At 47.5% G+C, this 12588-nt stretch overlaps 1 pseudogene; it reads left to right on the top strand.

Annotated features, from left to right (window-relative positions):
• The first annotated feature begins 1051 nt into the window (after positions 1-1051).
• LOC120705186 lies at positions 1052-11534 on the top strand (annotated as a pseudogene).
• Positions 11535-12588: the final 1054 nt, after the last annotated feature.

Genomic DNA, 12588 nt, shown 5'->3' with positions numbered 1-12588 from the left:
ATGGCGGCGCCGCCGTGTCCTCCACGCGCACAGGAATGCATCGGAGGAGAGAGGGATTGCAATATTGCATCGCCTCTTTCCTCCGATGCATTTTGCATCAGGCATTTGCATCACTTGTTGGAGGCGTTCGCAGTGTGCACAGTAGACGGTGGAGAGGTAAAAATGTATTTGGCTCACGCTGTTGAAGTCAGTCTAACGGACCGATCTATGCTGACCAATGAAAATGCATGCTGCGATTATATTACTTGTCGATCTGTAAAGCGAGTGAGTCATCCTCACAGTCACATGCAGGCCCACTAGCAGCCATTTCTTTCTTGACAAATGACAGGGTTAAACGCACGACCTAGGTACTATACCCATTCACATACACTTTTATTTGATACATGCATATCGTACACGTATGAATATAATTACAACTTTCAATATACTATAGGGCATACTAACATTTAAAGTGGATATATTTTAACTCCAGACTCGATCATCTTCAAGCAATGCAAGCTAGTACTACCCGGCCCATTGGCCATTAATAAATGCTATTTGAAGTGGATTCTACATAAAGGATGCAGGATGCATGCAACGCGTCATGCATGTGCATATGATATACAGTAATACAATGATTAAGACCAAGACTTGGTCGAGGAGTTGAAAACTTTTTTTTCCATTTTTGATATGAAGGGAGATGAGTTGAAAACCTTTGAGAGATTAGTGCAGTCCCAACCCAGACTCTACCATGGAGTCTAAGCCTCCTATTTATTGTGTTTTACTGATGTGGCAGTATATTTATGGAAGAGAGAGGGAGAGAAATCAAGACTCCAAGTCTTATTTAGACTCCAAGTCTTCATGCAAATCAAGAATGAATATGAGAGAGACAAGTGTGCCATATAAACTAAAGTAACACACTTTGTATTGGGAAGTATAGTTTCTTGTGATAGAGTTTTTGAGGCTTAGACTCTATGAGTGAAGTCTGCATTGGGATTGCCCTTAGTGCCTATATAAAGAGCTAGCTGCCCCCCCTTTATTTGCCCACATCACAGCTCTCATCGATCACAAAGCCGGCGAGATCGATTCCATCGTGGATCGATCATGGGGTACGAGGTGGCCACGAAGGCACTTGTCCTCGGCCTTGTGCTCGGCGCCGTGGCCGGCATCCGGCCGAGCAAGCTCGTGCGGGAGGTGCCGGCGATGTACGTGTTCGGGGACTCAACGCTGGACGTCGGCAACAACAACTACCTGACCGGCGAAGGCGTCCCCAGGGCCGACAAGCCCTACTACGGCATCGACTTGCCGGGCTCCGGCAAGCCCACCGGAAGGTTCAGCAACGGCTACAACGTCGCCGGTTTTGTCGGTGCGTACGTCATGTGATCTTGTGCCCGCATATATAGCCATGTAGTAGGTCTCGATTGATTTTTTCAATGTAGCAACTTTGTCAAGATTTTTTTTACGTACTATATATACAGCAAAGAGTCTTGGATTCGACAAGAGCCCTCTGGCTTATCTTGTGCTCAAAGCGCACGATAAGCTTATCCCGAGCGCGATCACCAGAGGTGTAAGCTATGCATCGGCAGGATCTGGGATCCTCGACTCCACTGTAAGCTACTACCTAGGCTCTCTCTCCATTACTTTCTTTCTACGCTGTCGGCATAATACTAGAAAAAAGGGCATTCGTTCACCTACATTTAGTATTTGTTGTTTAAAATACAGTACTAATATGCATTTAGTACCGGTTCTATAGCACAATACATCAGAGGACTATTTAGTACCTATGGCGGATCCGTTCTGAATTAATCCAGCTTAAATGCACTAAGGATCATTTTGAGGCGATAATACACTTAAATCGGATTAAACTGGCGATTCGTCGAGTCTAGCTTGATACAACCATGTATTTACGATCGAAACAACACACTCGCACGAAGACAAGTTCCAGAGATTACAACATTCCACTACAAACCGAGTTCAAAAGTCATAAAGATAGATAGAATTTGAGTTCATAAGCAGCGGAAAACGTTCAACTAAACGACGATACAAGTAACACCATGATGAAGCCTTCCATGATGCTACTCCACGCGATCCTCTCCCATAGAGGAAGTGTCCCACTCGACCGTCCAACCAGGGAAGTTGGCATGGCCAAGTAAGGCTAGCAGCAAACTCTTCTAGCACTACCTGAAATGGAGCCACAAGCAAGGCTGAGCATACTAATACTCAGCAAAATTTACCCGTCGGGTGATATCTGCTTCACCGACTCCTAAACATGCAAGACTTTTGGCTAGTAGGGTTTTTTTTGCCAAAAGAGAGCGACTAAAAGTAGATCCTTACTTTCAATATTTTAGCATCAAATTCTAGTAGATTTTATCCTTACTAGGTGAGCAACCTTTCTAAGCAAGCAATGTTGCAAACATTTAATACAAGCATCAAGTTCAACATTTTCTTCATTCCACTTTTTACTCAATGCAGAAAGCGGTCTCATTAACTGCGAGAAGCAGAGAGTTCGAACTGAATTTTATAACCTTGCAAGTGAAACCCAAAACACAGGGGTTGCACTTGCTAAAAAGGGCAAGCACAACCCAGGCAGTTCCCATCAATCCTCAGTAGGTTCCAGATCCCACTTCTTTAGGGCAGAGGTTAGCCGCAACCGGCCTCACGCATATACCCACAAGTGATCAGCAAGGGAAATAAATTTCCAAGGAGAGCAGACTAAAGGCCCTTGCTGCATCAATCAGGTACTAAGCTTACCGGTCCCATTTCCTGGCATGTGCGTGGTACGTTCAAAACTGGACACAATGGTACCACATGTTTCGGCCTTAACAAGTTTATCGTACACAGACGGGACATCTACAAAATATACCATCCTGGCCATCCATCCTTATGATTCCAACATAAGTAAAGAGTACAACTCCTATATCTTGCGAGTGACAGGAAATCACTCGACTTTTACCGTGTCCTTAAAGCATGGCAACTATCGACCTATCATACTAGTATTCAAAGCATAGATACTTAAGATTATACATCTAGGGTTTCATTCAATTTCTGAGAACGTAAATGCACAAACAGAAGTAAACATAGTTGCGAAAGTTTAACAAATATGGGTTATGCTCCAGTGCTTGCCTTCCTGCTCAATGTTAGCTCCCGACTCCGGCGGAATTTGACTTGCAACGAGAGTGTTTATTTCTCCTTCCTGGGTTCCTCCTTCGGCGTCCGGGACGAGTACATACGTTCTGTCAGCAATGGCAGCTTCTTCACGAGATGCACATGCATAAAGATTCAATTTGAATTCTTGTATTTTTAAAGTCTTGGGTACATATGTGGCCATATTCACCTAGACAAGATTAAAAGCATTTCTTTTCTCTATTAAAACATGTTTGAAAAGATGCTTTAGTTGACTTTTCTTTGATGGTGATTGTGTACATATATAAGATTAGTAACTTTGTTCCTAAATCACATTTGGTTCTGTTTTCAAGGAGTTCACAAAGAGGATTATAACAACACTTGAAAGGCATGTGATAAAGGAGCTTTAACCATTTCTCAATTTAAGCAAGGATTTAAACTCAGATCTGTTTCTTGATTTTGGTATACATTTAGGTTCTCAAATTTTCATAGCATGCTCTTACTGACTCAAACAACCTACTGTAAAAAGTTGTGTGCATTTCTTAGAGTAAATTAAATATAAAAATTACTACAAGATCAGTCATCTAGAGAAAAGATTAAATCCTATAAAAACAAATAAGCATGATTTGTACTTCAGCTATTTATTGGAGCAAGACTGAGATATAAACAGTTCATTTACCAAGTTTTAGCTCATTTCATGAAGTGGATCTACCAAAACAAATACCACATCATTTGAGTACATGCATTTATTTGAGAAAGTTAACAGAATATACTATAGTTCCTCTATTTACGAGAGATCACTCATGATACTAGTAAACTACTGTAAAAAGTTGAGCTCCAAAATTTCAGTATAGCATTTATGAAAAACTTTCCAATTTAAACTTCTGAAAGCAAGAAACAATTTATAATAGGAGCTCGAGACAAAAACTATGTGCAAGATTTCTACCCAAGACTAAGAATTACATTCTTAACTATATAACCAAAATCCATGACCAGAGCTACCCTAGATTTTGAACTATGCACAAAAGTGTTCAAACTGACTTTTGATTTTATTTCGAAAACCATTCATCGAACGTATATACATACTTTAGAAAAGGTGTTCTACTCAGAGATCTTAACTCACAGGATTTTAGTTTGCATTTTTTCGATTTTGGGTGATTTTTAATTGATTTTACAAGATTCCAGCTTCTCACCCTAGATCTGAAGTTCCACTTTTTGGTTCTACCCTTAGAATCTTCTTATGTTTTACATCCAGGTCCTTAAGTTTTACATTCAGGTCCCTACAAAGATTCAAATCAAAGCAATCTGGCCCTTGGCCATGGCCAGCGGCACTGGTGGCCGTATTCCGACGAGACGACGGCGAACCAGTGTGGGGAAAGATGGGGGAAACGATGAGGGGCTTACCACAATTCGATTGGATGGGTTCTTGGGGTCGGAGGAAGGGCTGGTGAGGGCTCGCGGTGGAGCAGTGGCGGCGCTGCCGCATCGGCCTCGTCTCCGGCGAGTCGAGGGGCAATGGTGGTGGATGGATGGGCTTGGGAGTGACAGTGGAGTGTAGGGAAAAGGCTCATGCAGCCTGGCGGCGACGAGAGTGGCCGGAGGTGGGGCACGGTGTGCAGGACACGACGGCGAGCTCCGGCGGTGGGAATGGCGTGCGCGTGAAGAGGAGGGGTGCTCCCCTTTATATAGTGGCGAGGTTCGAAGCGGAGGGCGAGGCTCGGGGGCTACCGAGGCTGGCCGGGGAGGGTAGAATGACAAGCGGCGGCTCGGGTGGCGCTGCGCGGTTATGGCGCTCCACGCGGCAGAGCTCTGGCGCGGCTGTCGGCTGGTGGCGAGTGCGGATAGGCGAGCGTGGACGCACGGCTGAGGCTCGAGATGGTGCGGGTGCTCGATTGGCCAGGCGAGGCAGGTGGTCGCGAGCCGGTCGGGGCGAGCAGAGTAGCGGCGGGTCGACGGGCGGCACGTGGCGCGCATGGATAGGGGCGAGCTCTAGAGGCTCGGTTGGCGGCGGGTGGCGCGCGTGGAGTGGGTGAGGGCCGGGGACAGCTAGGTTGTTAGGGTCGTGGGGGCAACTCGCCGCACGGTCGGTTTGGTAGCTAGCGCTGCGCAGGCATCGCCGGCCACTTGGTGGCGGCGCGCCATCGGACGACGCCGCGGCGTGGCCGCGTGGGTGACCGCGCACCGGCGCGTCGCGCCGTGGTGTGGCATGCACTGCCGACGGGTTTGGAGCAATTTTTCTCCGAATTTTTCAACTGATCAAGAGAAACTCCAAATAAATACAAAAGTTGGGGATTGAACTATATGCTACAACTTTTGTAAAGAGTGGCATATGAACTTATGCCTGGTTTTTGCTGGAACGTGAGATCAAGTTGGCTGGAACGCCGGCTCGATCTAGGGTTTAAACGGCTGAACAGATCTTTGGCTCAGATTTAGGACATCTTCCACTCGTTTTTGGGCCAGCTACCAAATATGAAAGTTGTTCAGTTTGAAAAACGCTACAACTTTTGTAAAGGCCGACACATGAGAAACTCAATAGATTTGGAGATAAAAGTTGAGGAATGTTGGTGGTACGTCAGCCAAGCTGGTTTTCAGAAGGTTTAGATATGGCCTGACTTTGCACTGCAATTTTGAACACCTTCCACTTAGATTTGAGAAAAGTGTCAAATATGAAAGTTGATCATGGTATATTGTGACATCCCGAAAATCTATCAAAATTAAAATCACGCGCTAAAATAATTTTTCCAAAAACTTTTCATCGTTGAGCTCAAAATCCGCCTAAAATCCCGAACCCTAATTCCCGGAATCTTTCTCTGTTCCAAATGTCCGATCTCCAACAACCCCGACCCCTTTTCCGTGTGGCCTCGTCAGCGCGCACACGCGACCGCTGAACGCGGTCGACCGGCCCGGCGATCGACACAGCGATCAGCGCGGCGCGAATCTCCCTCTCTCTCTCTCTTTCCCTTTTTCTTTTTTTCCTTTTTCCTTTTCTTTTCCCATTTTCTCTTTTTCTTTTCTTTTTATTTCTCCTCCCTCCTTCCTTCTCCTTTTCCCTCATCGGCCCCGCTCCCGCACGCCTTCGAGCAGGCCGCTCTGCCCGCGCTCACGCCCGGCCCGGCCACGCCGCCCGCCGCTCCTGCACGCACACTCCACCTCGGCTTCCTCTCTCCTCTCCCGAGCGCTGCAGAGTGGCCCTCTCGCCATGCCGCCCCCAGCCTGCCCGCGCGCACGCACGCACGCACGCCCGCGGCGCACCGGACCGCGACGCCGCGCCACACCGCAGTCTCCCTCGGCTCATGCTCGCCACACCCTGACACGTCGAGCCGCGCACGCCGCACCCGCTCGCCCTCGCGCACGCCCTCGAGCCTGCCTTGCGCGCATGCACGCCCGTGCCCACGCGGTCCACGCACGCGCGTCCAAGCACACCGCCCGCCGCGCCGCTCGTCGCTGCCCTGCCCTGCTCCCGGGCCCGCCCACGCGCGCGCGCCCTGCTCCCGCCTGTGTCCTGCCAGCGGCCCTGTGCGCGGCCCTGTGCGCGGCCCCAGCCGATGCCGCGCCGCCCGTCGTTCCGCGCGGCCCTGTGCGAGTGAGCGAGCCGAGCTCGATGTCGGCCACAACGACGGACCACGTGCACGCTCCGCCCCGGAACGCCGCCCTCGGCGCGTGCGCCACTACACGACGGCCGCAAGCGGCCGGAACGCCATTAAGGCGCCCCGCCGAACCCGCCGGACCGCCACCGACGCGGCTCCTCCCCTCCACCGCCTCGCCACGGCCATTCCTCGGCTATAAATACGCCCTCCGCGCGCCTCCACTCCTCCACGAACCCTCCCAGCTCCCGCACACCCCTTCCTGGCCTTGCAGCACTGCCGCCGCGACCACCTCCGCCCACCGCCGCCGGCCCTCGTCGCCCCACCTCCTCGCGCCGTCCCAGCCCGAGGTAGGACCGGGAATCGAATCCCAGTAGCCCCATCCCTCTGTTCCCCCTCACCCCAGCCGCCGCCGTGGCTCGGGGCGTCGGGATTGACGCCGCCGGCGCCCCTGTTCCCCCTCCCCTGTTTCGATCGAGAGGAAGGGGAAGACAGGGCAGTTTTGCCCAAAGGCCCCTGGCCTTTCTTTCTTTTATTTAAGGACCCTTCCACCCTTTTAATCTTTTGCAAAAGAAACCCCATGTTCTCCCTATTTAAAGAAGGATCCTTCCACTATATAGAACTAATTATAAGTAAACCCCTACACCTTTTCAGTATGTCCCGGATATTTCTAGAAATTACAATCAAGCCCTTCCACTCTTAGAAATAATTACAAACAGGTCCCTGACTCCTTATTTAACCCCTAAAACTTTATATAACCTATCATTTCATGCGCCAAACGACCTTGGATCGACCTAAAACTTTACCACGCCTCTCATAACATAATTTTGTCCATGCCATTAGGAAACCACCCAAAAATATTACTTCTATCTCCATATCTTAATTGTTTTCAATTCGAGCTCAACGATAAAACTTTTATTTCTTTTTCTTGATTGTGTGTTTGATTGTATATGTCGTAGATCACGGTGTGAACGAGGGAGAACCCGTCGACGAGCAATACTGCGAGCAAGCGAACGAGGACCAATTCTGCGACCCCGAGCCTGAAGGACAGCACTTCGATCAGGAACCCCCGGAAGGATTTGAAGACGGCAAGTTCAATCCCGCCCTTTGATGCATGTTTTGTCCTAGTTTTTATAAACACAACATATTGGCCTATTTTACAAAATTGCATATGTTTTGCCTGCTGAAAACAAGGTTGGATAGCCACCCCTTGATTTGTTATAACCATTCCTTGACCACCTAGGTTAATGTCTGAATGCGTTTGGACGTTAATCGATATTAGAATGCTTAGGGCCTTATACACAATACAACTTGTTTTTATAAAGAAAATGTGTGTGTGTGGGAAGGGAAAAATGTGAATTTTCGAAAGATGAGTTTAGACGGGATGGATGTCATTTCTATGTGATTTGCCGATTGGTGTGCTCGTGCCTGTGTGGCAGAGCAAGGAAGGGAGATATCCATCTTGTCACACCTAAGGACCGAGTTGGTGTGTCATCTCACCTAACTCCACAATCGTGCAAACCACTCGACCGTTGAATGGGCAACGGCTTAGCATAAACCCCACTAGTTATTCTGATAGCCATCAGGAGGGCTGAGAGCAACGGGTGATCAAGGAGAAGGGGTTAGCTCTGTGTGACTTATGCCCCGGTTAAAGCCTCTGTGATAGGTCAATGACACCTTGGTGGATCCTGTGATGGCTAGTCAGGTCTAGCTAAGGTGGGTAATAGCTTTGTTGGGATCTGCACCGACACTAAGGTGATCGAGTTGTGGTACCCCACTTGTGGGTAAAGTTGCACACCTCTGCAGAGTTAAAATCTATTCGAATAGCCGTGCCCACGGTATTGGGCGAGTTACGGTGTGGTCACATAACTAGTGTTTATTTTGGGATGGGTTGGCGTGAGTTGTTTTGGAAAAAGTGTCCGGCAGTTGTGCCATGTGCTACGGCAGATGAGGAGTCCGGTAGCAGCTTAAAACTTGGATCCTGTGTGGATCATCCCTTCGTGTTACTCGTTATAAGGAAACTGGTTTTGGAAATGCTTTCTTTCAAATGAACCCTTGCATAAAATCTAGCTTTCCGCAAAAGTAAACCTTAACCTTATCCTTGAATTACCCTGTGCATTATATTCTGTTTATTCACCCTCCGTGGGTGTGGCTGGACTTGCTGAGTACGTTTGTACTCACCCCATTCTTAATTTTTACAGAGGAGGACCCAGACTTCGTTCCCGAGGACGTCGAGTAGGGTACCGTCCTGCACCCAGCCTTGCCTGTGGATTAGGCTCACCCGCAGGAGATACCGCATGGCGCAAGATTCTGATGACCCCCTTTTTATAATTAATATCGTTGTGTGGTGTGGGTTGTTATTCTCGCGACAGTGGCGCTTCTCTGCCCATTACCGCGTAGAGTTGTACGGTGATGAACCATCTGATGTAATAAATGTGTCATCAGCCTCCTGGGACTGATGTTGGTATCACATTTAAGTCTTCTCATATGAGGGGACGCTTCATATATTGGGCTACAAAACTTGTTTAGGTCACAATGCTGAAGATCAATGGTTAAGGAGATAAACGATGTCAAAGTTTAGAGGAACTCATGTTCGGCGGTGGTTCAAGATTTATTTAGTTTGACTAAGTTTGGTCGAGATTTGTAATTACCAAACGTTTGGAACCTTCGAGCTTAACTCACCAAAGATGGAGAGCACCTATAGGAGTGCAACTTTTGTGTAGGTTGTCGGTTGAGTGTTTAAGGAAAAACACGAGACCACGAAGTACGAACTTCAGCGTTCACCATGCCAACAAGGACTTTTTTAAGTGGAGATCAAAACAACAGATTGACTAGACTTTGACTAGAGTTTTGAAGATGTTTCATTCAAAGTCAGAGAAGACCATATAAAACAAAGTTGTCCTAATAAGTCAAAAGTACTACAACTCTTATATTGGCTAATTTTAAAGTTCTTATATAAACTTTATTTTATTTGTAGCTCAAGGTAACCTTTCCTTAAAATGGGCTTGTAACACTTCAACTCATGATTTCATGTGTATGTCATTTCGAATTCGACGTTGAACCTTTAAGTGACATTGTTTGGATCCAAAATAGGAAAGTTTTGACAGGGTTCATTTGGCATGACAAGTTAAACATATACAAACACCTATAATCTTATGTATAATTGATGTACATATACGTACTTACGATTTTTGAAATGTCCTTTGCGTTGATTTCTTTTCAAGGTTCACAAAGCAATCGATTAAGTTTAAATTCACTTGTTTTTATGCCTAAAACACCAGAGGTGTTACAGTACCTGTTTGTAACACCACCCGGTACTAAATGGTGGCATTTAATTACTGGGTGATGTTACAAACCGGTACGGGGTCCCTCGGGGACCATTTAGTACCGGTTTTTAACATCACCCGGTACTTAGTACCGGGTGGTGTTGGGTCCCTCGGGGACCATTTATTAGTACCGGTTTTTAACATCACCCAGTACTAAATGGTGGCATTTAGTACCGAGTGGTGTTAAAAATCGGTACTTCTTCAAAAGAATAGCATATCTCTAAGTCACATGAGCTCTATGAGTGAGATGGTAGAGGAGACTACGCGCGAGGCCAGAGGTCGTGGGTTCGAACCCATGGACAGCGTACGCGCCTGGTGGGCTCAAAATCATTTAGTACCGGTTGGTGTTATCAGCCGTTACTGGATAGCCCAACCAGTACTAAATGACTGCTCATTTAGTACCGAAAATGCAGTACCGGTACTGATTGAGGCTTACTAGCCAGTACTAATGTAAAGTTTTCTAGTGGTGGTGAATCAATAATCTTCAGCTGACCTCGTACATCGCGGATCCTATTATTAGTTAAAAAAATCACATACACTACCTAGAAAATTCGTATACTTATTGCTTATAAGTTGATATATAATTTTTCATACAAAAAAATAGCTGGTCAAAGTCAGAAAAAATGATTTACGAGAAAACTAAAGTTATATTACCTGCATTCCGCTAACCACCATGTACTACGTGCAGAACGCGGGGAACAACATCATATCCCACTGTCGAGGCAGGTGCAGTACTTCAACGCCACCAGGGCTAAGATGGTCTCCGCCGCGGGCTCCGCTGCGGCGGTGGACGCCCTGCTCGCCAGGTCCGTGTTCCTCATCAGCGTCGGCAACAACGACCTCGCCGGGTTCGCCTATGCGGAGCCGTTGCTGAACAGGTCGGCTGCGCAACAGCAGAGCGACGCCGCCGCGTTCTTGGCATACCTCAACTCAAACTACTCGGCCACCATCACGGTACGTACGGCACCCACCGATCATGATCGCTCAATCGATCCAGAGCTAACAACGTAACGCATGCGTGTATGCAGGAGCTGTACGCGATGGGCGCGAGGAAGTTCGCCGTTATCAACGCGGGGCTCATCGGGTGCGTGCCGGCGGTGCGGGTGTCTCAACCGTTGCGAGCGTGCGCCCAAGGCGTCAACCAACTCGCCGCCAGCTTCAACGTCGACCTCCGGTCGCTGCTCGCCGCTCTAGGCCCTAGCCTGCCGGGCCTCGTATACTCCCTCGCCGAATCCTTCGTCCTCATGAAGGACTTCTTCGCCGACCCACCGGCGTCAGGGTTCACCGACATCGACAGCGCGTGCTGCGGCGATGGCCGGCTGCTCGCGGAGGCCGACTGCCGGCCCAACTCGACGCTATGCTCCACCGTGTCCGAACGCGACCACCGCGTCTTCTGGGATCGCTACCACTTTTCCCAGCAGGCCTGTTTCCTCACGGCCCAAGCATTCTACAACGGGCCAGCCAAGTACACCAAGCGTCCAAGCCCATCAACTTCATGCAGCTGGCGCAGTCCTCCACTTAATAATAACATTGAGTTGCATGTACCAACCAATTTAATCCAAAAACTTAGGCCCTATTTAGTTTACAAAAAATTTTCTACAGTACCCATCACATCGAATTTTCCAACACATACATGAAGCATTAAATGTAGTTGAAAAAATAATTAATTACACAGTTTAACTCATTAGGACGAGACAAATTTTTTAAGCCTAACTAATCCATAATTGGACATTAATTATCAAATAACAACGAAATGTGCTACAGTATTCAAACCCAAACTTTTTCACCAACTAAGCACACCCTTAAGTTGATGAGGAGAGATGGTCAATTCACTTGTACTTCAACAAATGATAATAAGGAAGTGCTCTCCCTGTCCAAGAAAGAGCTCCCAGAAGAAGAGAGTATATATATAGTATATATACAGGAGGAGATTGTTGTGCTAACTGCTAATGTATAGTACATGCACATGTAATGTTATCGAGAAAAAACATATACAGGCAATCATGAATAAATTTGCTCCTGCACAGTAAATAGCCATTTAGAGATTTGCTTACAAGAAATAAATATCCCTATATATATTGCATTGGACGATGTTGTCGATACGTAACACCAATCGCACAGGGGAAAAAAGGGAGCCCCTTTTTGAGATTCGGGCGGGAGAGGCGTCCAAGCCCTCGTAGTTAGAGTTGGGATTAGATATGGATGAAAAAGGGATAGTGGTCAAAAGAATGGGACGAGGTTTTTATAGGTTCGGGCTTCCTAGAAGCATAATATCCTACGTTCTATATATAGATACGTGTGTGAGAGTGTATTGATCCTTTCTTCATTTTCCTTTGCCCATGCCGAAGCGTAGGGGTTATATATTTATAGTACCTGGCAGCGGTGTTGGCCCCTTTGCAAAAAAAAGAAAAAAAAAACTTACTTGAAACAGCATACTTGGTTGTGTGAACACGTTGTGCAGCTATGCCACCGGTTGTCATAGCTGACGTAATCTCGGGGTGCTTCTGGAGCACCCAGGATGGGGGAGCCGTCCGGGATATCTTGTGACCCCCCACCCCCCCCCCCGGGACTTCTCA

This window comes from Panicum virgatum, chromosome 4K (genome assembly GCF_016808335.1).
Source record: "Panicum virgatum strain AP13 chromosome 4K, P.virgatum_v5, whole genome shotgun sequence".
Lineage (NCBI taxonomy): Eukaryota > Viridiplantae > Streptophyta > Magnoliopsida > Poales > Poaceae > Panicum > Panicum virgatum.
The sequence above is the reverse complement of the archived record's forward strand: the minus strand, read 5'-3'. Positions and strand labels throughout refer to the sequence as shown.